The sequence below is a fragment of the Zalophus californianus genome, chromosome 3 (genome assembly GCF_009762305.2).
Source record: "Zalophus californianus isolate mZalCal1 chromosome 3, mZalCal1.pri.v2, whole genome shotgun sequence".
NCBI lineage: Eukaryota > Metazoa > Chordata > Mammalia > Carnivora > Otariidae > Zalophus > Zalophus californianus.
The window spans coordinates 178,242,484-178,264,948 of record NC_045597.1 but is presented as its reverse complement, the minus strand read 5'-3'; the positions used below and the strand labels follow the sequence as shown (position 1 = coordinate 178,264,948).

The 22,465-nt window shown below is 39.0% G+C and overlaps 1 long non-coding RNA gene across 1 annotated transcript in view; it reads left to right on the top strand.

The window, feature by feature from the left end:
* Positions 1-8,757: 8,757 nt before the first annotated feature.
* Positions 8,758-22,465, top strand: part of LOC113920831 — a 34,790-nt gene continuing 21,082 nt past the window's right edge. Inside the window, exons 1-2 of the long non-coding RNA XR_003519385.1 lie at positions 8,758-8,887; positions 9,104-9,449. This is a non-coding gene — a long non-coding RNA (uncharacterized LOC113920831). The remainder of the gene's footprint in view (positions 8,888-9,103; positions 9,450-22,465) is intronic.

Here is a 22,465-nt window from a genome sequence, read left to right as displayed (position 1 = left end):
ATATAAGGTGGTTGGTTACTTCTCAGAAACATCTGAGAAGGTAGGACCTGATTTATGAGAGGGAGTCAGTGTTTGGAGAATTTTGGAGAAACATTTCAACAGAGTGAATGGCATGTATACTGGCCCTAAACTGAGAATAGCTTTGGAGTATCTAAAGAAAAGGAAGCAGGCCAACAATGACAGATCAGAGTGCAAAGGGAGGAGAGTGGCCTGAGACCAGAGCAGAGAAGTAGGCCCAGGTAGTGGCATGGGTTTAATTCCTGGAGGCTTGCTCAGTCGACTGGTAGAGCAGGGTTCACATTTTTAAAATACCCTTCTGGCTGCTGTGTGGAGAATAGACTTTAATGAGACAGAGGGCAGCCCAGTTAGGAAGCAACTGCAGAGTTCAGGTAAGAGAAGATGATGGGTTAGACTGAGATTCTGGTAAAGATCGAGAGAAATGGGTGAGTTTGAGATACAGTTTAGGTATTGAACTGGCAGAATGGGGTGATGGATTGGATGAGGGAGAGTGAAGGAAAGAAAGACAGAAGAGCTAACTCTTGGCTTTTGACTTGAACGACCTAGTAGATTATGCTCCTGGTTCCTTTCATGGCCACCTAAGCAAAGACTATCATAATGGAACCAGAGGTATCTTCCTTAGTAGTTGAACAATATGAAAGTGGAATATTTTGACCCAAATGATACCACAGGTTGGTTGGTTATTTGTTTAATCACTAACTTTGTAGTCAACACTAAATTGTAGCTATTTACTCTAACGTATTTTCTCAATGTAGTGATGAATTATTTTGAGTTATAGCAGTAACTGTATTCAAAATGATGATTAATTCATTGCCTGTACGTGTTAGGGATTAGGCATGATTCTTCCAAAGAAAAAATTCTTGGGTGAGTAGAACAGAATACTTGACTTTTTGCCAAGGTGTGTTTGGATTTCTATAGAATCCTTTCCTCTTTTTAAAGGTCAAGAGAAAGTCATTTGAATGACGTGGAACTTATGCCAAAAGTTGATTCTTATCCAAGGTTAACATATCTTGAGATCCATTCAGCAAAGTGATTTCTCCTTGATATTTCATTTAAAAAGAAAAATTTTATTGTATAATGAGGTAAATTAATGCCCTGCAAATGTAATGTGCCTCTGTGATATACAGAGTATTTTAGTTTTTATACACTTAGCAAAGCGTTTATTCTATTATCACGTAATCACTTCCAGCCTAAATAAAGACTCTAGAGCTTAATGCACAATGAATCCAAGCTTTTAGCAGTTTTATTACTGTATCAGTTATTAATTTAAATTTGTGTCATTTTTAGTTAACAAGAAAGATAGCTTAAAGATTTGTTTGCATTAGAGTATATTGAATATCCTGTGCGTTGGGGTATTTATCATTGCAAGAATAAGCTACGATATTATTATTGCTATCTAGACATTCTTATAGTGCATTTAATCCTCCAACATCCAAAAGTGCTTTAAAAACCATAAATATAAGGGACTTGTTTAACTTTCAAGTGGTAAAACTGTGTGGGAGATAGGTGTCTGAGTCATAGAAGTGGTGATGCTCCCAGTAGTTAATAATCCAATAGTTTGCACTATGCATTAGTACATGATACCTCCATATGTATAGGGAAGATGAATTAGCTGACACTTAGCAACAACTTAGAGCTCCATGATAAAGACCCAAAGACATACCAAGTGGGTCTAATCCTTCTTGTTTTAGTAAGTCTATTTCCTGAAATGAATTGCGGAACCCCTTAGCCCTTAATTTAATTTTTCCCTGAGCCCATGTCTTCCTGGTAATAGTAATAGTTACCTTTCACAATTACCTATGGCATGCCAGATGTTCTAGGGACATTCCTTATGGAATCTTCATGTACCAAATAATCCTTGTAGGTACAACTGTTTAATTCCATTTTATAGATAAGGTGAGTGAGGTTCCCAGAATTTCAGCAATTTGCCAAGTTTATAATTTCAAAATAATTTCATGTATATGGACGGGAGTGTGTAATTCTCAGAGAATCATGACTTTAACACCATGTGGCAAGATATCTTGAGATACTATTTTCCTTTTGATAATTCACATCATTTCTTTTCCACTCTACCCCCAACCAGAAAAGGTACTTCCAAGCAGAAAATGGAGGGCGAGATTTGTGCCAGGTAAAGTGTAGACTATGGATTAAGGCCCATGCCTATGAACAGTCCTCCTGCATGTGAACGGTACAGATATTGATAGGAAATATTTAGAAATATTTGTAACAATTTGGCAGTAACTTTATGTCTGCTGACTCTCATATAATAATGTAAATGGGCTTGTCTTTTTTAGATTTCAGTTTTCTTTATGTCATTTTTGCTTATAAAAGTATTGATCCATGATGAAACTGGGGATGGGGAGACTAATACTTCAGCACAGTTAGTTGAGAGGCCTTGGACTAGTTAGTGGGCATGAGAAGAAAGCATGAATATTTAGTGAGCCCCCACTAATGGTGCCCTGGGTCCTCCTTTTTTTGGGCGGGGGGACAGAACGCCATGGAGGCAAACAGACTCCAGGAAAGAGGTGGCTTCACAGTAAATTGAGATGGTTGGAACTCTAGATCAACTGGCAGAGATTTCTATGCCCCAGTGAGTCATGGAAGCCACAGAATGTAAGCCTCCAAGCAAAGGCAGAGCAATAGTTGAATGAGACATTGGCTTTACAAAGGTTAGTTGGAAAAAACTGAGGGTCATTTCAGCAGCCATCTTTATGGAACCCCAGAATATGACTGATATTCCAAGAACACTTGAAGCCCAGATTATGAGATTATGACTGCCCCTCCCCCAAACCCCCAAACTTGGTGTTGTGTTGGTTTTTTTGTATGTGTTTGTTTTTGTTTTTTGTCATTCCTTAAACACTCAGACTCTGAATTTTGGTACAGTCCTAGAGAAAGAAATATGGCTCAAAAGCCTGAGTTTAATATTTTGCTATCCTGGCTCAAGTAAGATAAAAATGAAACTTAAGTTGAAATAAAGTTATGTATTTCTTAGTTTGTCAACCAGTGATACATGCCCAAAACAAAGACGTACTCAAAACCAGCCACCAGATGATCTAAGGTATTAGTAATCATAGGCTAAATTCCTTTATTTGCCCCAAGAGAAGATATCATCCTTAGAACCAAGGGCATTAGTTTTCCCCAGAAGGCGATGAGCTCTCAGGCTGCCAGTATTTTCATAGTGATTCAGACTCCAGAAAGTCTGATGGTATCATTGATTCTAATTTATCTACTCCTATTCTTAATCAGTTCCATGATTCCACCAACCTTCTCTTTGACATATTTCTCATATTTGTTCTTACTTTCATATTTCTACTGTAATCTTATCATTTCCTCAAACTTTAATTTATCTTATCATTTCCTCAAACTTTAATTAGTAAAATACCTGATATCCCAGACTCTCATCTGTCCTATCTCCTATCCCCTCCCCTCTCCATTTTTTTTTTTTTAATAGCCTTACACCAAAACATTCTTTAGGTCATGGCAGGGCCCTGCTCAAAACCCACTGGTTCTTATTGTTAACAGAATAAAGTCTAGACTTCTGGATCTGACCACAACCAACTTTTCCAGTTTTATCTCCTATTGCCCCCTTCCCAAACAGTTGCCTTCCTCACCCTCTCATCCTCCATCCTTGCCCGCCCCCCCATCCCCCAGTTGCCTGCTGTCCTCTGGACACAGTAGGCTTAATTGTGCCTGTTTCTGGGTTCTTGCTGAGCTTTCTGCTTAAACACCTCCTTCCTTCTGCTTAGGCAAATGCTCCCCATTCTTAAATTCTTGGAGTTTTCCCTCCTGCAGGAGGTCTTCTTTCAACTGGATGCTTCCTCTTTCTTCTCCACCACTCTTGGCATTAATTCCTTCCTGCCTGATTTTTATACCCAGCCTTGTTTGCCTGGGGTTCTTCAGGTTTTAGCACTGAAAGACCCTCATCCTAGGAAACCCTTTAATTCTGGGGTACTATCATTAAGTGTTGGGGGTCTCTCATCCTCTGTTCTCAATGAAATTGGAGTCTTGGTAACAGTAGGAAGTGTACTGGATTCTCGTTTTCTAGTGTTATGTAGGTACTCATCCATGTGAAATATCTACTGTCCAGCTAGTCTGTATGTTGAGGACCTCATCTTAGTCTTGCCTTTACCCTACACACATTCATCTGATACATCACTTAAAAAAAAATGCTCAATTGGGGGGAGGTGGCTCAGTCAGTTAAGTGTCTGTCTTTGGCATGGGTCATGGTGTCAGGGTCCTGGGATCAAGCCCCGGGTAGGGGGACCTTGATCAATGGGGAGCCTGCTTCTCCCTCTGCCTCTGGCCTAACCGCCCCCCCCTACAGCTCATGCTCTCTCGCTTGAATAAATAAATAAAATCTTAAGAAAGAAAGAAAGAAAGAAAGAAAGAAAGAAAGAAAGAAAGAAAGAAAGAAAGAAAGAAAGAAAGAAAGAAAGAAAGAAAGAAAGAAAGAAAGAAAAAGAAATCCTCAATGGAAGCCAGGAAATTAGAGAACTCTTTAATGAGTATTACACTTGTCTACTCCTAAAGTCTTCCACCCCATATTTAGACCCTGTCAGGACTCCTAGAAAGAAATTTGCAACTGATTCTCTGAAACCATCTTGGTTGGGGGAGTCCAGAGTATTTTGGAAGTTTTAAAATAAACTTGGACTGCCCCTTCAGGGGGAAATTTTCTCTGGTTCCTCTGCACCAGAAAGCCCTCTCTTTTCTGCCTGTTTTATTCCCCCTAAGGGTGGAAGGAAATAGGGAAGGGGTATAGAAAGAGAGAACTTGTGAGTATATCCTGGAAAACTTATGCAAGCTGCATGAGCAGAGATGCATCCAATGAGGTGTTTTCTCGGAAGTGAAAGAAAAGCTCACAGAAGATTCTATTGCATGCCTAATACTGCTCCCCCAATCCCACAAAAAAACCTCTGTAGTCAACTTACAAAGTTCTATCTAATATGCAAGCTTTTGGGTAAACAAGTTTCCATCCACTTTGAAAAATGTCTGAGACAGTTTATAGCCAATGATCCCATTATAATAAATGTCTCCCCTGGGCCATAGAGAAATTGCTTCTTGCATTTAGCCTCTGGGCTATCTTTTATTTTCTGTGATGCCTACTGTCCTGAAATGTACCAAGAACTTTCAATGTACAAAAAGTTAGCTATTCCTCTGGGGTCAGAATAGAAACTAAAGTATATTGGTTTTGGATTCATAAAGTATTTTAGAAGAAAGTTCCTTGATAAATAGGAACTTAGGGGGAAATTTAGAAAAAAAGATTAGAGGTAAATGGGGCAGAGAAACAGAACCAATACCAGATATACATACATAGAGACAGAGATTCATTTTAAGAAATTGGCTTATATGACTGGGGGTGGGGGGCTTCCACTGCAGGGCAGTCTGTAAATTCAGCAAGAGTTGAAGTTGTATTCTCGAGTACAAAGATTGGAAACTCAGGTAAAGTTTCTGTGTTGTAATCAAGGCAGAATTCTTGCAAGGGACCTCAGTCTTTTGAGGTCTTTGACTGATTGGACAAGGCCCACCTACCTTACAGTGAGTAGTAATCTGTTTTACTCAAAATCTATTGATTTAAATATTAATCACATCTAAAAATACCTTCACAGCAATATCTAGACCTGTGTTTGACCAAAGAACAGGGCACCATACCCTAGCAAGTTGATACATGAAATTAATCATCACGGTGGAACATGATACTATTCCATGTTAAAGAACAAATTTTTATTAAGCTTAAGTAAGCTATTGATTCAAGCTAAGAGTTATATTTTAAAATCTAAAGTAGCCCCCGGATGACAAAATCTCTGAAACTTCCTCACTGCATATTCTTAAAGTTGAGTCATGTTTAAATATAAAGTAAGTTTAATTTAATTTTTTACCTCTCCCCCTGAAAAAAAAAAATGACATCAATGTAAATTCCCCGCTCTCCCCGGTTTAACACAATAGGCCAAGAGGAGGCATGATTTGCAGCATTTGTAAAGCTAACAGAAAAACACTGCAGGGGAAGGTCTCAAAACCACAGAGTAAGGTAAATACTAGGTTGTAATCTAATTAGCAAATGATAATAGAAGCCAATGGAAAACAGGCCACATGCCCAAGAACTACAATTCCCTTGGGAAATCAATGATTGATCACTTGGAAACAGATAGGGGAAAGCGTGTTCTTGCCTTTGACCTGGAACATAGATCACGGCTTCCAGCCCAAGTAAAAGCATTTGTGAAAAACCAAATGCTTTACATTCCAGTGGTCTGTCATTTACATGGAAGACCGGTGAAGTCCTCCTGTGGAAATGAGTGACACTTGCAATTAAATTCCTAACTCACCTGGGGAAGGTTGCTGGGTGTGGAATTGCGTTAGTAAAAAGTGTTAGATTCCTCAACTTGAAAAATAGAAGGTGTAGTTTTGGGGGTGCCTGGGTGGCTCAGTCGGTGAAGCATCTGCCTTCGGCTCAGGTCGTGATCCCTGGGTCCTGGGATTGAGTCCCGCATCAGGCTCCTTGCTCACTGGGGAGCCTGATTCTCCCTCTCCTGTTCCCCCTGCTTGTGCTCTCTCTCTCTGTCAAATAAATAAATAAAATCTTTAAAAAAATAAAACAAACAAATAAATAAATATTAAAAAAAAATAAAAGGTGTAGTTTCCTAGGCCCCTGCCCAACTCACTGCCATGCGCCACTCATATAAGAATGTACATAACACAAAAGATAAGAGTAACTGTGGCTACCTATCTTCCTGTTTGCTGTTGAATAGACTGTTCCTTAGCAGAAGTCCCCATTGGAAGGTTAGTGCTGTTTTTAAGCTTCTGCATCTCTGCCTCCAGGAGGGATGATCTGCTCCAAGATAGGACGTCAGCTGAAGAACGAAGCTCTGTTTTCTGAGAAGAGAAAAGATAGGGAACTATGTCAGGCTGTGAACAACATTTTAACAGAGTTAAAGGAATTTTACTGTAAGATTGTGGAATGATGACATTGAACAACCTCGGAGTATATCATCCTTAAGCCACCATTTGGATAAGGCTGTTCACCTGAACCAACAAGTATCATCCTGAACTGTCTGTGAGTGAATCAGCTGGGAGAATTCACAAAGGCAGCCAAAAACAATCTGAAGGACAGAGTGGGAGTGAAGGTGCGAGACTGTTTAGAAATCAGAGGGACAACTGGTTTTGTATTATAGATGAAAGGGAACCAAAAAGTAGGGAAAGCAGAAACCACATTCTGTGGCCCCTTTCTTCAGGCCACAGAAATGTGTGCATCAGGACAAGGGAAGAGCCCTTCTAAACTCATTTACAAAGTAAAAGAGAACGTAGGCCAGAAGGATCCTGAAGACGGTCTTTGTAGCAAAACCAAATGGGCTGGACTGTTCCCTATGGTCAGAAAAGGAGAATTAAAATTCATGCATGATTTAATCAAAGCTAAAATCGCTCCTCAAAGTAGTCATTTCTAGAAAATTACTTCTCTCCTTTTAAATTCCCATTCAATTACGTTCCATTACCTTTAGTTAACAAGTCTCATAAATAAATATTGACTAATTGCAGCCGCAGTAATCCGGAGCTAGGTAAAATAAAAAATCAGGTCTGAAAATGGGCAAGGGTCATACATATCCAGAGCCATCAAAATACTCTTACTCTCTGACCCATTGATAATATATAGGTGATTTTGTTCTAGGAAAATGAATCAGTTAAAAACATATACACATTTATTTTTTTATGTTCATCTTTCAAACATATGCAATTCATATCCTTGGAAATAATCTAAATATCTCCAATTAGGAAAATGAATAAATTGTTAATGTCATCTAGCAGGGTATCATGCAGCCATTAAAGTGATGTTTATCAAGAGTTTTTAATTGAATGAGAAATACTTATAATAAAACGCTGAGGAAAATAAAGCAACATAGAAAAAGGTATACATTATAATTCAATTCTCAGAAGGCAGAGAAGGCAAAGGGCTGGACAGAAGAATTAAAAATGTTAACAGTGGGTATCTCTGAGCGATGTTATTATGAGTACTCTGATATTAGGAATTAGTATTTTCATTAGAATTTTCAATATTTTTTCCAAATATATTTAGGAAGTGCACCATAACACACTCGTAAAATGAGGATACAGCTTTTCTTAAGTGGGAAGAGGGAGGTCAAGTTGCAGGTAAACGGGTAATGACACCCAAATTTCAGAGACCACTAGAGTGCAAACGACTCGTGCATAGTTCAGACTGAATCACATATTAGAAACATCAGGCGCCTGGGTGGCTCAGTTGGTTAAGCACCTGCTTTCTGCTCAGGTCATGATGCTTGAGTCCCTGGATTGAGCCCCGCGTCGGGCTCCCTGCTCAGCGGGGAGTCTGCTTCTCCCTCTGACCTTCCCCCCTCTCATGTGCTCTCTCTCTCTCAAATAAATAAATAAAATCTTTAAAAAAAAAAAAAAGGAAATGTCAAGATTATACCATAGTCAGCTATCTAATACCTCTATGACTTTGTAATTTTATTTTCTGATATCTCATGCCAGATAGCAAAAAGGAGGCTCTCAAAGAATGTCAGCTTGGAAAGAGAAAAAAAAAAAAAAGCAAATCGAAGAACAAAGAGTCTAAAATAAGACCCAGTGAGCACAGTTATTATTTAAAACATTGGGTGTTCCTTCTTCTAACTTAGGGCTGGATAAGGAAGCTGCGAGCCTTGACCAAGTTGTCCTTGTGAAGGCACTGGCTTTAGCCACATTTGAGGGCAGTGTTTCCTCATGCAAACGGGATATGCCACAGCACAGCCACTAAGAACTGTCAGCACTAAATGCGGGAGACAAACAGACTGAGCAGCGGGGCAAGATTAGAACCAATGAAAGTACAGACCCTTTGTTTCTCAAGAGTCTCATGGAGTAAAATTATGTATGTATCAGTAAAATAGATATTAATGAGAGCGCATTGGTTGTTAATTAGTTTCTTTCTTTTTTTCTCTCTTCTTATTCCACATGTGTAGCTATGTAGAAATGTCATGAAATTTGGGGGTGGCAATAAACTATCCCCAATTATATGCCTATGCTTTGCAAATAAACCATGTCTTCTATCAACTATTTATAATGATCCCTTCCCCTTACTTTTTAGGAGCAACTGTAGGGTTGTTGCTGATATGCATAATATCCGAACCAAAATATTTCCGTCTTAAAAAGCAGAAAAAAATGTTACTGATTTATGTCTGAAATGGAAAAAATGTAGTAGCAAAAATAAAAAGTAGAGATAAAGATGAAAGAAGAGCAAAAATGTGTAGAAGTTTGAATGAAATAAAAGTGCTGGAGTCTTGGCTCATCCTGCAACTTGGATCTGGACTTCACTACACTTACTTGAGGAAACTCCCCTGAAAATCCATACTCAGACTTTCGCGAGCTGCAGAGAGCACTGTTTGTTGGAGCCATCTCATACAGAATGAGGCATGGGGGAGTGCAGAGTGAAGGTAAGAACTTCAACATCCTAAAGATCATTGAATTCATGCAGGATTCTTCTACACTGCGAGAGGGGAGGGCTGCAGACAATTCTGTAGGTTATGATGAATGACCTGGGTGCCACAGCCTTTGAATGGTTAAGTTTTCATCCCTCATCTTTATCCTTAAATGTATCCTTTTCTCTTTTTTAAAAGATTTTATTTACTTATTTGACAGAGAGAGAGAGAGAGAGAGCACATGCAGGGGGAGCGGCAGGCAGAGGGAGAGGGAGAAGCAGGCTCCCCACTGAGCAGGGAGCCCAACACGGGTATCGATCACAGGACCCTGGCATCATGACCTGAGCTGAAGCAGATGCTTAACCAACTGAGCCACCCACATGCCCCAAATTTATCCTCTTCTATACAATATTCTGTAGTTAAGTGGTCCCCAAACCTGGATGCATGTGTTTTAATATAGATTCTGGAGGGCTCACCCTTGGAACTCTGCTGCAGTAGAACCAAGGGACAAAGGTAGAATCCTGATAAATCAGTATTTTTAGAATTCCCACACAGCGTGCACAGGGTCTGCAATCTGGAAAACAGGGAATGATGGAAGGAGAGGGGTAAGTATTGGAGTCACTTAGAAAAGTATTCTCTTACTACAAACTCCTACTGAAACCTTTCCATTCTTCTCTCTGTTGGAATGGTGGGGGGAGCTATAAGAATGACTTGTCATCTAGCAGTTGAAGGTGATTTTTCAGAAATCTGATATGGGGGAAATAAAAACAGCCAGTAAATTGTGAGGGAGTTGAGACAGCTCGTATATATATATTTATTTTCTATTTACTCATTTATTGTTTTCATTCAGTTATTTGGCAAATATTTATTAAGCATCTGCTGTGGCTGGGCATTCTTTTAGATACTGGGAGTATCAGTGAACCACAGACACTGTTCCTACCCTCATGGATCTTATCAGAGCACTCATTTGAAAAAATTTTTTTTTCTGATTCTGGCAGATTCAGTAGGATATATAGTTTATTTTAAAATTCTTTTTACCCTAGTTTTATTGAGATATAATTGACATATAACATTGTGTAAGTTCAAGGTATACAATATAATTATTTGATACATACATATATATATTGCATAATAATTACAAGTTTGGTCAACATTCATCGCCTCATATAGCTACAAATTTGTGTTTTTTTTCTGATGAGAACTTTTCATATCTAGTCTCCACAACTTTCATATATACAGAAAATATTAACTGTAGGCACCAGACTGTACGTTATATCTCCAGAACTTATATTTCTTATAATGGGAACTTTGTATCTTTGACCACCTTCACTTTCACATGGGAGAGATTGCAGCATGATTAAAAGCAAGGAGAAAGGGCTCAGAAAGAAAATCCAAATATTAAAGGTAAAAGAGAAAAAATAAAGTAATGGAAGGCAAAAGTCCTTTGGAAGTGGAATGAGGTAGAAGGAACGAGATAGGGCAGGAGAGTTTAGTCTTCTAAGGAGAGATGCTTCCACTCTTCCTCTAGACAGAAAGGAAAGAAATAAGAAACATGCTTTGAAACAAAGTAGCAGTAAATAAGAGGCAAAACACTGTGGTTATTTCAAATATAGACCTCTTCAAAACAGGCTCAGAGACATTAGTGAAAGTGTAAGCCATTTTAAAAGATAAATAAAACTCAGATACATAAATGTAACAGTGAAAGTCCATAGTATCCAACTTAACCAATACTCCATTATTATATAATAAGAAACAAGTAAGAATTTTCCCGATTTTTTAAACTGTTGTTGGTTACTAAATAGGTTTACTCAACTTATTGCTGCCATTCTTGCTGGTCGCTTTTATATCAGAATGGGATGTGAGGAACCTCCCATAGTGACAAATCTTTGATTCCCCAAGTTAATTTAAACTGAAAGCAACTTCTGTTGCTTCCTGTGGCAAGCTTCAAGCTTACCTCATAGGATGTTTTGTTTGAGACCTCTATGAATTACACCAGTCACCCAGGACCAAGAACTGCTGAGATGTTTAAGCTGATCCTTGAGAATGGCATCTTGTGGCTCTTAGGAGAGGAGGTTCATTATCCAGAGAGACATCTGACTTAGGGAGCCCCTCAGACCCAGTCTAACTCTAGGAAGCTACAGCTCAATGGCTTTCTACCTGTTTTGTTACCATCCAGCAAATCATGCTTGGTCAAGCCAATCTGGTTGTCAAAGTCTCTGAAATAATTGATGAGTCCAAAAGACAATCAGTTCAATGAGACCCTGGTTCATTTGATAGTTTGGCAAGAGACATTATAACCCTCTTAAAATCTATTTTATGCCCTCAGAAAAATAGCATGCATTTCAGTAGCTACAGCTGGCCTCTGTCTTTGTAACTCTCTTTGGCATTCAGCAAGACGGCCATATTGTAGCTGCAAGCTATTACAACAACACACTGACTTCCAGATTTACAACTGTGTGCTTGTCATTTCCAGATGTAGTTTTACTAAGACAGTTGTGCAGGAAACATTGTGAGAAGCAGCAGATTTCCAGTAAAACATGCCTATAAACACTATGGTTTCTGGCAAAGGGGGGAGAAAAGGTTTACACCCAGATGGCTTAGAAAAATAGAGTCTATTCTTTGTTCATATTTACCCTGAGGGTTTAAGTGTGATCTACAGGTTTTATTTTTGTTTTGTTTGTCTCTCTTTGACACCGGAATAACCTATCTAGACCCCTGTGTCCAATAAATGTTTTGAGCACTATGACATGTATTTTCTGCCTCTTGTTCTCCTAACAATTTAAGAATATTCTAATACAAATTCAGGATCTTAATTACAAAAGCAGTTACTGTAGGTATTTTGGAGTGATCTCCATAATCTGTAAGCCTCTGAGAAGCACCTGGACAGGTTAATTTGAAAGCAGAAACCAAAACTTCCTGTGGGAAGTCACAGACCCATGAGTTCATGAATATTCCTCTACATCCCACCGAACATGCTGCCTGATTTCTCCCCTAGCACAGCCTACATGATTTAAAAGACATGTTTTGGCAGGAAACAAATTAGCACATATGGGTGTGGGTGGCAGTTTCTTAATGCCCAAAATGGGTCCACCCTTATTTTCAGCAATGACTGTATCTACATAATACTGAGTCAAGGAAGAAATTGGTTGTGCCAGACCCATCCCCCCAGCAAAGTTGGGAAGGACATGAAATGTATTCCTGACTCCATGTCTGTTATTTTTACTATTTTCTTAAACCAACTTTTTTTCTTTAGGGACCCACTATAATGCTGTTGGCATCTCAGTGCTCCCCTTAATTTCAGCATTACCATCAATCAACTCTACTCAGAACTCCAGAATGATCTATCCCCATTCTTTCCTTCATCAGTATTTAATTGCCTTCAGCCAGCCATTCTTTCTCCCATCCATCCACCCATTTCTGTATAGTTTTATTAATGAAATGAATATCCACTATAGATATATATCACATGCAATGTTTGAGACTGAAGAGATCCAATGATTCAATGTCTTCATTTTGTAATTGTAAGTCTTTCTGAAGAGGCACGGTTTCCATAGAATGATCTTGAGACTCATGTAGAGTGGAGGAGATTGGGAAATGAGGAGATCTAGTAGAAAAGAGAGAGAAAAGGGGTGGGGGTAGAGGAGAGAGAGAGTTCTAGGTTGCTCTACCAGAGCAGCTTCACTTCTTTACAAAATATATTTTTGGATTCATGTGAAATTTGTAATTATAAAGGGGTTGTAAAAGAAAAAGAAAAAATAAAGAAAATTACTACTTTTCCCTGAAGAAATAAATCAGTTTTAGACTGTGTTGCATCAGTGATAGAGATAGGTTGGAATGTCTTATAGGAGGCTCTTCAGATCACTTGTGTGTGACACATGTTGTTCCCAACTGTTGGCAAACACATAATCCTCAGGGTATAAACCTAGGATTCTGTAGTATGCTCTGCCATGCCTCCTTGGAAATCCTGATCAGAGTTCATGCTCCAGGGAGCCAAAGATTTTGGAAGGAACATAGAAAGCAGGTGAAAGTCTTTCCTTTCATAGGGAAGACCAGATTCTAAGCTCCATAAGCAAGTAGCTGGGCAGCCTCTATCTGCAACTGTGCTCAGCCTCTATCTGCAATGGGTTATTTTGATTAGCCAGGCCTGTGTCATATATCTACCACATGCATAAGCAGAATTACTCTGGAGTGAGGGAAAGCAGTATTTTCCCAAAATGAGGGATGGGAATAACCATGCACATACATCTAGTATGGTAACAGAGTGGGGCATTCATGGTGGCTTCTGAAGGAAGAACAGTATCCATTTCCCAAAGATTTTTTTTTTTTTTGAGAGAGAGAGAGAGAGAGACAGAGTGAGAGAGAGAGAGAGAACACGAGCGGGGTGAGGGGCAGGAGGAGAAGCAGACTCCCCGCTGAGCAGGGAGCCCAATGCGGGGCTCGATCCCAGGACTCCAGGATCATGACCTGAGCCGAAGGCAGACGCCCAACTGACTGAGCCACCCTCAGTCTGTTGCCTCAGTCTGGTGCCAACCCAGGCACCCCCCCTTTTTTTTTATTAGTTAAAAATATGATGTGGGTATGATATTTTCTCTGGGTTTAAAATAATATGGCGGACCCTTTTGAAAAGTCAAAAAAGGGTCTCATTTCTCATGTCCTGACTCCTGTCTCCTTGGTCAGCAACTTCAAAGCAATGAATGGGCCAGCAACACAAACAAAGAATGGGCAAATGGCCATATCAGGCTTAGAATTGGAATTCTTATTTTTAAAGCTTTGCTAAAGAAAGAGAATATCCATCAGGCAGAACTAATTAAATAAGAAGCATTATTATTAGAATTTTCATTTGCATTTCATAAGCCTCTAAAGTAAAATGATGCAAATATATTGACTAGAGTTGGCAGTTATTATGGAGAATTATTGTCCTGTGGATTGCAAAGTGATTGACAGTGACATATAATATTCAACATAATGGGCTCAGAGCAGCATCATTTGTTAATGGTGAGATCCCTTTCCCCAAAACTAAGGGAAAGAGACATTTATTTAACAGCCTATGTGTAAACAGCTTCTTTCTTTCTCTGGTTCTTTTTTCCTAGCCCCAGATTTTCATTCTGGTGGTTATATTTTCATTAGTCGAGATGATTTACTCATAATGATTAGTTATAAAACAATGCATTTTTCCAAAAGGAGAGGTCTTTAGGTGAACATAACCAGTTGAGGAGAAGAATATGTAACTCACAATGTCAAAGCAACAACAAGAAAATAAACCTAACCCACTTGTGTAATCTCATGGGAGCTTTAACCAGCAAAATTGCCTCCAGAATGTAAAAGCGAATGGCTCGCTAGGGGAGTCTTCTGTGGGGAGAGCAAGGAGGAGGAAGAGAGGAAAAAGTAGAGGAAGGGGAAGAGGAGGGAACCAAAAAGGAGGCCAGAGAAAGGGAGCAGCAAAGGGTGCCGTGTTTTACATGTGTGGAGAGAGGAAACAATGCAATCTGCAAGCCTTCTTTTTCTGTGTTCACGCTATGACATCACACAGGAGAGGTATCATAAAGCATGCCAGCCAGTGGCTAGGTCACTCTAATGAATACAAACAAAATACCTCTTTCTTCTAAAGAGGTGGAGCATTTTATTCACTAGCATTTGGAGAGTGCTCTTATTTGTTATGTCTAAGGTTTTATGGATCCTCCTTTCCTGGGAGGCTGAGGGAGCAGCGACAGATGCTGTGGAGGCTAGCCTCCTATTTCGTGTTTCTAAAACAAAGCAAGGAATTCACAGAAGAGCAAAACAAATCACTTAACCTCTGACTTTATCTATGAAGTTTAGATGTCAAAATACTTTGGAAACTCTGCCACCCCTGTAGTGATGAAAATAGCCCTGATGAACAGGAGGATGATGTTTCATTACGACAGTACATGCGCGTCATGGATCTTTATTTTTTTTAAAGATTTTATTTATTTATTTATTTGAGAGAGAGAATGAGAGAGAGAGAGAGAGCATGAGGAGGGGAGGGTCAGAGGGAGAAGCAGACTCCCCGCTGAGCAGGGAGTCCGATGTGGGACTTGATCCTGGGACTCCAGGGTCATGACCTGGGCCAAAGGCAGTTGCTTAACCAACTGAGCCACCCAGGCGCCCCCTCATGGATCTTTAAAGTCATATGGGTATTCAGGAATCTCCTGGATGTGGTGAGAATAAATGGAGTAATATGCAGAAAAAATGAGCCCTTTGAATGAGGTGATGGAGGTGAAATGGAGGTGAAAAAAGTTAGAATGATAGCTGAAAATCTCTAAAGGGTTGGCTTTTTAGGAAAAAAAAATGGAAATTGATATTCCAAGTACACTATTGAAAACATTTGACTCTGTATATAAGGGTGGGGAAGTCTTTTATGCTCTCTTTAATCAATTAATCAGGATACACAAAATTTCAATAAAATTACTTAAAGTTTATATATGGTAATTTATCTAATAAATGATATAGAATTATTATGTAATATTTGCATCCACATATACAAATATATATGTAAATAAATACTGTACATATATCTATGTAAATATATATTTTCTCAATAATTTATAATTTGTGTAAAAACACAACAGTTTCATCGAAATGAGAGTTTATGGAAGTATCATTTTTAGTAAGAAAGACATTCATATATTTGGTATAAATCTTCTCGTAAGCCTATATAACATCCAACCTCTAAATGTTGTTCTAACAGGAGAGATTTATATCACTAGATATGGAATGACAACATTCTAGATCTCTAACACAACTGTCAAATATTTAGGCAAAGAGAAATTAAGTCTTTTTTTTTTTACTTTTTTTTAAATTTCCTATTAGAAAAACAAATGGAGAAGTCCTTATTGGCCTCCATCAGAATCCAGTCGGATGACTGTGAGCATTTACACTAAGTTGAGCTGCTTGGTGTTCCACCTTGTAAATATAACACTACATTTCATTCCATGATGGAATTATTTCAATTCGCCGTGGCACTGCTTTTCTGAAACTATCCGTGGACCCATGTAGGTCAAGGGGAAGGAAAATTAAAGGTCATCCTAAGTTTATACCATATAGTGTTTTCATTTTCTATCCAGCTAAGTACATCCAGGCTCCCTGTTGGGCAACCCCGTTTTTCCTTGTCTGTTATTTTCAGAAAAGAAGACTGCATATGACAGTCTTAGAATCTTACCAGCCTGCACACAGATGGTAAAGATTATACACGCTGAGTATTGACCTTTAGAAGCTGTCTTTCTTCTCAAGGTTCCTCTCTTTTGACAGTTAGACTGGCTTTTTCTCAATTAATTTCATTACCAAAACTTGTTTTGCTTTTTATTTTTCCTCTGGTGAGTGTTACCTAGAATTGTCAAAAAGTTCAGTTATATTCTAAGCAGTTCTCAGGCCAAACTAGGACGAATGTTTATCTTCCACGTTGACACTCTGGCCCCAAGAGCCTGGAGATAATGTAGACATTGTTTAAATGCTGGTTTTCCTTTATCAACAGGTACCTGAGCTAATTAATTTCAGCTGGTTGCCTGAGATGAGCAATGAATGGGGACCCGGGCGAGAGAGGTCAGGGACAGCAAGTAGGGTGCTCACTGTAAATCACAAGACAAGGGGCATTTATGAGCAGGTTGTAAATTGTCAGCATAACGCTACAAAGTGAGTCCCTACTTTGATCATAAAGACGAGAGCTGAAACAATATGAACTAGGGTGCCCAAATTAAATGGAGGATATGACTGTACTGTTCATGGGTCCAAAAATGCCACTCAGGCTGTAGAGGTCAAAGATTTGGTTGGAAAGCTGGGAAGAGAGATTAGAGAACAAATATTTTCTTTATCACTGAGCTGAAGTAATAACCCTATTAACCTGGCAAACTCACAAATGCACTAGATTTTTACAATCACCCAAATGTAACAGCAGGTACTATTTTACATCATAAAACTAGGAAGAGATATGAGACTGTCTCCCTTTTTCATTACAGAGGAGCTATTTGGCAGATTCTTTTCTGATGGAAAGTTTAAATCCATTAAGTTTTCAAGTTAAGAATCTGCTTCCTACCAAACTTCGAATAGTGATAAAATCACTGAAATAATATCTTAGCACTATCAAACATGTTGAAATGCAGCACTAACCCATTATCTGCATTGTTTTATTTTGCTCAAATAAATTAAAGCTCAACCATCGATTTGAGATAAAAATTACCATTTTAATACGCACTTAAAATTTGGTATAATTTTAGAAGGTAATACAGTTAGACTTTTGATCTCAAATGAGCAGGTGATAAAAGTGTCATGTACAATTTGCTTAGATTTTACAATTTCATTAAAAGGGGATTAACTTTTCAGAGAAAATATGAGAAAAAAACTAATTAAAATTGAAAGCCTCAATAAATTTACCTTAGTAGTGTCACATAACATTTTGCAAGTGCAACAGAATTGTGGTAGCAAAGTGAATCATTCTAGGAAGTCCTAAAACAAATATAGGAAAATCCATTCTTATCCAAGTCAGAGAAATTGCTCTACTTTATCAGTCACCCAGGGAAACAGTAGAAGGGAAACAAGAAGTTGTCTCCATCAGCAGATGCTCAAAGGATCAGAGGTACCCCGGTTACCAAAGAAAAGTGGAAACATTCTTTAATTTCTTTTGACAGTTTCACCCAACACCATAAATCAGATCTATTTCTTTAAATGCTTCTCAAAAAATAGCACCAAAAACTAGCAGCTTAGGCACAAGATATTTTAGAGATATAAATTTAAGGGATTTGGGGTTTGAACAGGATCTTAGAAATAAGATTCTCTTATCCAACACTCATTTTAACAATGAGAGCGACTTGTTCAGCCAAGGACACAAAATGAGTTGGCAGAATTTAAATTGGAGCCCAGCTACACTGGTTCTCTCAGTTCCCTGTTAGAAGTTTATGTTGTACATGTTTATTTGTCTACCCCATTCCCTCCCTCTCTCTTTCTCTCTCTCTTTAGTCCCTCCATTTTTATTTGTCTACTTCTGGGGACTCCTATGATTCTGGAAAGTCTACCCCACCCACAGACTCAGGAGTGGGCCCTGATTTGCTCAAGGCATCTGTCCATTCTACCAGCCATGGTGATGGGTCTGTGGATGGACAAATGGTTGAACTGAGGATGATACAATTCTAGGATCTGTGTGCTGGGGACTGAAGCCAAAGTATAGGAGGGATTCCCGCCTTTTGCAAGCTGACAGCCAGAACAGGGGATGTCTTCTTGCTGCAGATGAAAAGGACCAACCGAGGGGATCTTGTAGCTGCTGTTGTCCCTTGTCACCCTAAGGGAAGATAGCCTGGGGCCTAAGCCAATACAGAAAAGAAGCCAGAACAGGAAGGACTATGGAGAAATGGAAGGGGGATCCTGCCAGAACTGCAGCTAAAATCTCCCTGACTTCTAGATTTTCCATTTTATATAAGCCAATACATCTTTGCTGTTTAGGCCTGTTTGAGTCGAATTTTGTTTCCTGCCACCCAAGCATATTGATGTGTTCAGAGTTCCTTCCTGTCATCAAGTTTCTGTAGTGCAAAGCTATTTCTAGATCACAAGGGCCAGCTTCTAATGGATATGCTAGCAAAAAGTAAAAAAAAAAAAAAAAAAAAATTGTCCTGAGGAATCCTGACCCCCTACAGTAATTAAGATGCTCTTTCAAGTGATGGTTTTTTTTTTTTTTCTCTTTCCATTTATCTTAACCAAGCCTCAATTTTGTTGAAGAGAATGATGATAGGAAATTAATTTGAGTTCATATCTTTGAGTGAAAGCAAAAAGGCCAATAAGCAAACACTTGTTCATCTAGAGAAATCTGATCGTGGTGGGATCATCTATTCCCCCAATTCAAATTAGAGTAAAAATAAAATAGATTAGACAATTGGAATTGGTGGGGAGTGGACCTCTGTAGCGTAGCAAAGAAATATAAAGCTCATTCACATGGTTTTCTGTCATTTACTGTATCATTTTTTTCTTGTCTTTCAACTTTCTAGGTTGCATGTGCTTTTACTGGTCACTCATTGTTTGCAGCTTTTGGATTGCCCGTGGCTTAAATCCATTGGTTCTCGCCCTTGGCTATCTATTAGGATCGCCTGGGGAGCTTTTAACGGACACTCAGGCCATAAACCCAGACCAATTAAATCAGAATCTCTGGAGGTGGGGCCCAGGCAGCTGTTAGATTTTAAATCTGTCCAGGTGATTTCAAAGGAAGCCAAACCAGAGAACCAGTGGCCTAGATTATTTGGCCTCTCTAATTCTAGAAAGGTCACGTGGGCAACCTGGAATGATCCATGGGAAAAGATCAGTGGAGAGGGCCACATCTGCTTTGAGTCTGAGTTAAAGGGCTCTTTGTGCCTCCTTTTGCAAGTTTCCTCACAGTTTACAGGGATCGCAGTGGCCAGTGTCCAGGCATTTGGCCTGGGTAAAAGGAGCAATAACAAAGGCCACTGAAATCTGCCTGTGGATCACAACTTGCAGTAAAGACGCCAGGAGAGGCTTGTGGCTAAGTAGGTTCATTTCAGCTTCTCAGGGGTAGGAGGCCCCAGAGTGATTTCAGCACCAAATGCTATCTGGCAATAGACAACGTCCTTTTTTCCTTATAGATTCCTGTGTGTATCAATCCCCCAGGGATCTAGTATGGGGATCAGGAATAGCATGTGGATATTTGGCCCAGATCATCTCTACAGAAGCTGACCAGGAGACCATCCCCACATCTACTATCCATGACATGCTTTGTTTCTGGGTAACCCAGCCACGTTCTCCCTGAAGACACGAGGTCGCTATGGTTATACCATGTTGCTTTCAGCTTTGTTCTTCTCTCCCCGTGCACACCTCACCCCCACACACCAGGTTCGGTTTTCCAACATCTTTTTATGCATGGACACCTTTATTTTGATAGGTACGGTTATTATCATCCTTACTTTTGTGCCTTCCCATCAGGTTTTTTTTTTTTTTTTTCCTTTTTAGTAAGTTATTTAAAGACCCCATTTTTGCTCTGCTTTATTTTTATCTCTGCATTTTCTCACTTAAAGTTTTTACCCATGACCTAGGTTACTTAGACCTTTGCTGATCTGCCTCATGGTTATTTTCCATAATCACTAATAAGTTCTGCATATTAAAATCGTAGAACATTCAACATTGCCATGATGTTGAAATACATCTCTATATGTCAATATAGCCAGCTGACTAAACATTAAAGTATAATTGAATTTTTCAGCAATGACATTTTAATTAAGAAATGTTCTTGGGCTTTTAAGAATTCAATACATTTTTCTGTAAGCATTTGACTCCTCAGAATTCGCTTGGAAAATACAATTAGGCCAGCCACTGGAATAACTTGCCATTGTTTTACCCTAGTTGTGTGGGTAAAACTTATCAGTTGGTGTCAGTGTAATCCATATAATTTTGTTGGCCAATCCTCACTAGTACAAAATGGTATGTACACAAATGGAAGCTATGAAGTAAGCTAATACAAAATAGTCTACAAGATTATTTTAGTCTAGATTCACAAGTTAAATTTATACATACCTAACAGCAGGTGAATCTGGTTTTAGCCTGGGATAAAATAGCATATTTTTCCTTGATTTATGCTTTTGGGGAGAGGAAAAAAAAAACACTGCATGTTATTAAGATGGTTAAATATGGTATTATAATTAGCAGATCATAGTTGCACTGAGTATGCTTTTAAAAAAATGAAACAGTATAGGTTCAATTCTCAATCTGAAATGGTTATGATTGCCATTTATGTTTTCCTTGGATTTCAAAGAAAGAAATCCATGAGTCTCTTTAATACCTACTGGATTCAATGCCACAGTCTTTGAACTTGCCCCCGGCTTGATAGCCATAGTTTTCTTCACAGCTGTGGTTACTTCTGACATCCCAGCCTTTCTTTTTGCTCTTGAATCAATTAGTGCTCAAGGAGATATTGACAGAAAGGATCAATAAATCAATAGTTACTTATCAGGGACATATTTTGTACAACATCTTCTGTTTGGAGTTGTAGCAGATGCTAGATTTAGAAGATATTTTCTCTTTCCTTTGGACCTTATGATATTGTTAGGACTCTATGTCATAGTAAACATAAAAAAGAGACAAGAAGTGTAAAATATTTAAGCCAGATAAATAAAGGGCTCCTCTCTCAAAGCCTGAAAGATCTTTGTTCTTTGTATGTATGTATGTATGCATATATCTGTGTATCTATTGATTTACTACCGTCAACTCTAACTGGAAATCATGTTATAGTTTCTATACTAGAAATTTGTCATTTTTCCTGCCAGCATCTAAAACTTCCCTGGTATTTATGAGATATTCCTCTGTGCCTCCAACTTCCCCAGATCCCTGGCATCTAGAACACAAATGCAAAGTCTGTGCTTGGCCACCCAAAAGCTCCATCCTGAACTTTGACTTTAGATGAAGTGACATATAGACGCAGGATCAGGAAACCCCTTGTTCTGTGCCCAGGGGTTTTGTATCAGTGGCATTAGCAGCAGTGGCCAGCATCAGGAGATGTGGCAGTGGTGATATTAGTCGACGTGGGCATCATTCTGGAGCCGTGGCCAGGGCATTTTTAACCAGCTGTTCTTATGGGTCTTGGCAACATTTCTGGCAACCTTTTGTTTCTGCTCACTTTTAGAACAGTGTCCTCCTGATTCCTGCCAGTTGTATGAACTACCCAATATATTCATTCCTGGATTATGTTAGTCAGTCAGATGTGTGCAGTCATGGCTCTTAATTGTTAGAGAGATTGGGAAGTAGAAATGGACAGTAGGTGACAAAATAAAAGTCAAGGAGATGGAGGACTGGTTCTCTGGTCTGGTGGGAAGTGAAGGCACTGAAAATCCACTTATCCACTTAGGATTGGGATGGACATGGCATGTGATCATGACACAGCTATATAAGTCAGTGCCTTGGTCATTTGGAATGAAATTCATACCAAAGGCAAACTTCTGGAAAAATGAGTCCCTGCTTCCATACTAAAATGAAAAGAAAAAGAATTTAAGAGCTGTGTATACTTGTTTTTTCCCCTAATAGCACTGGCA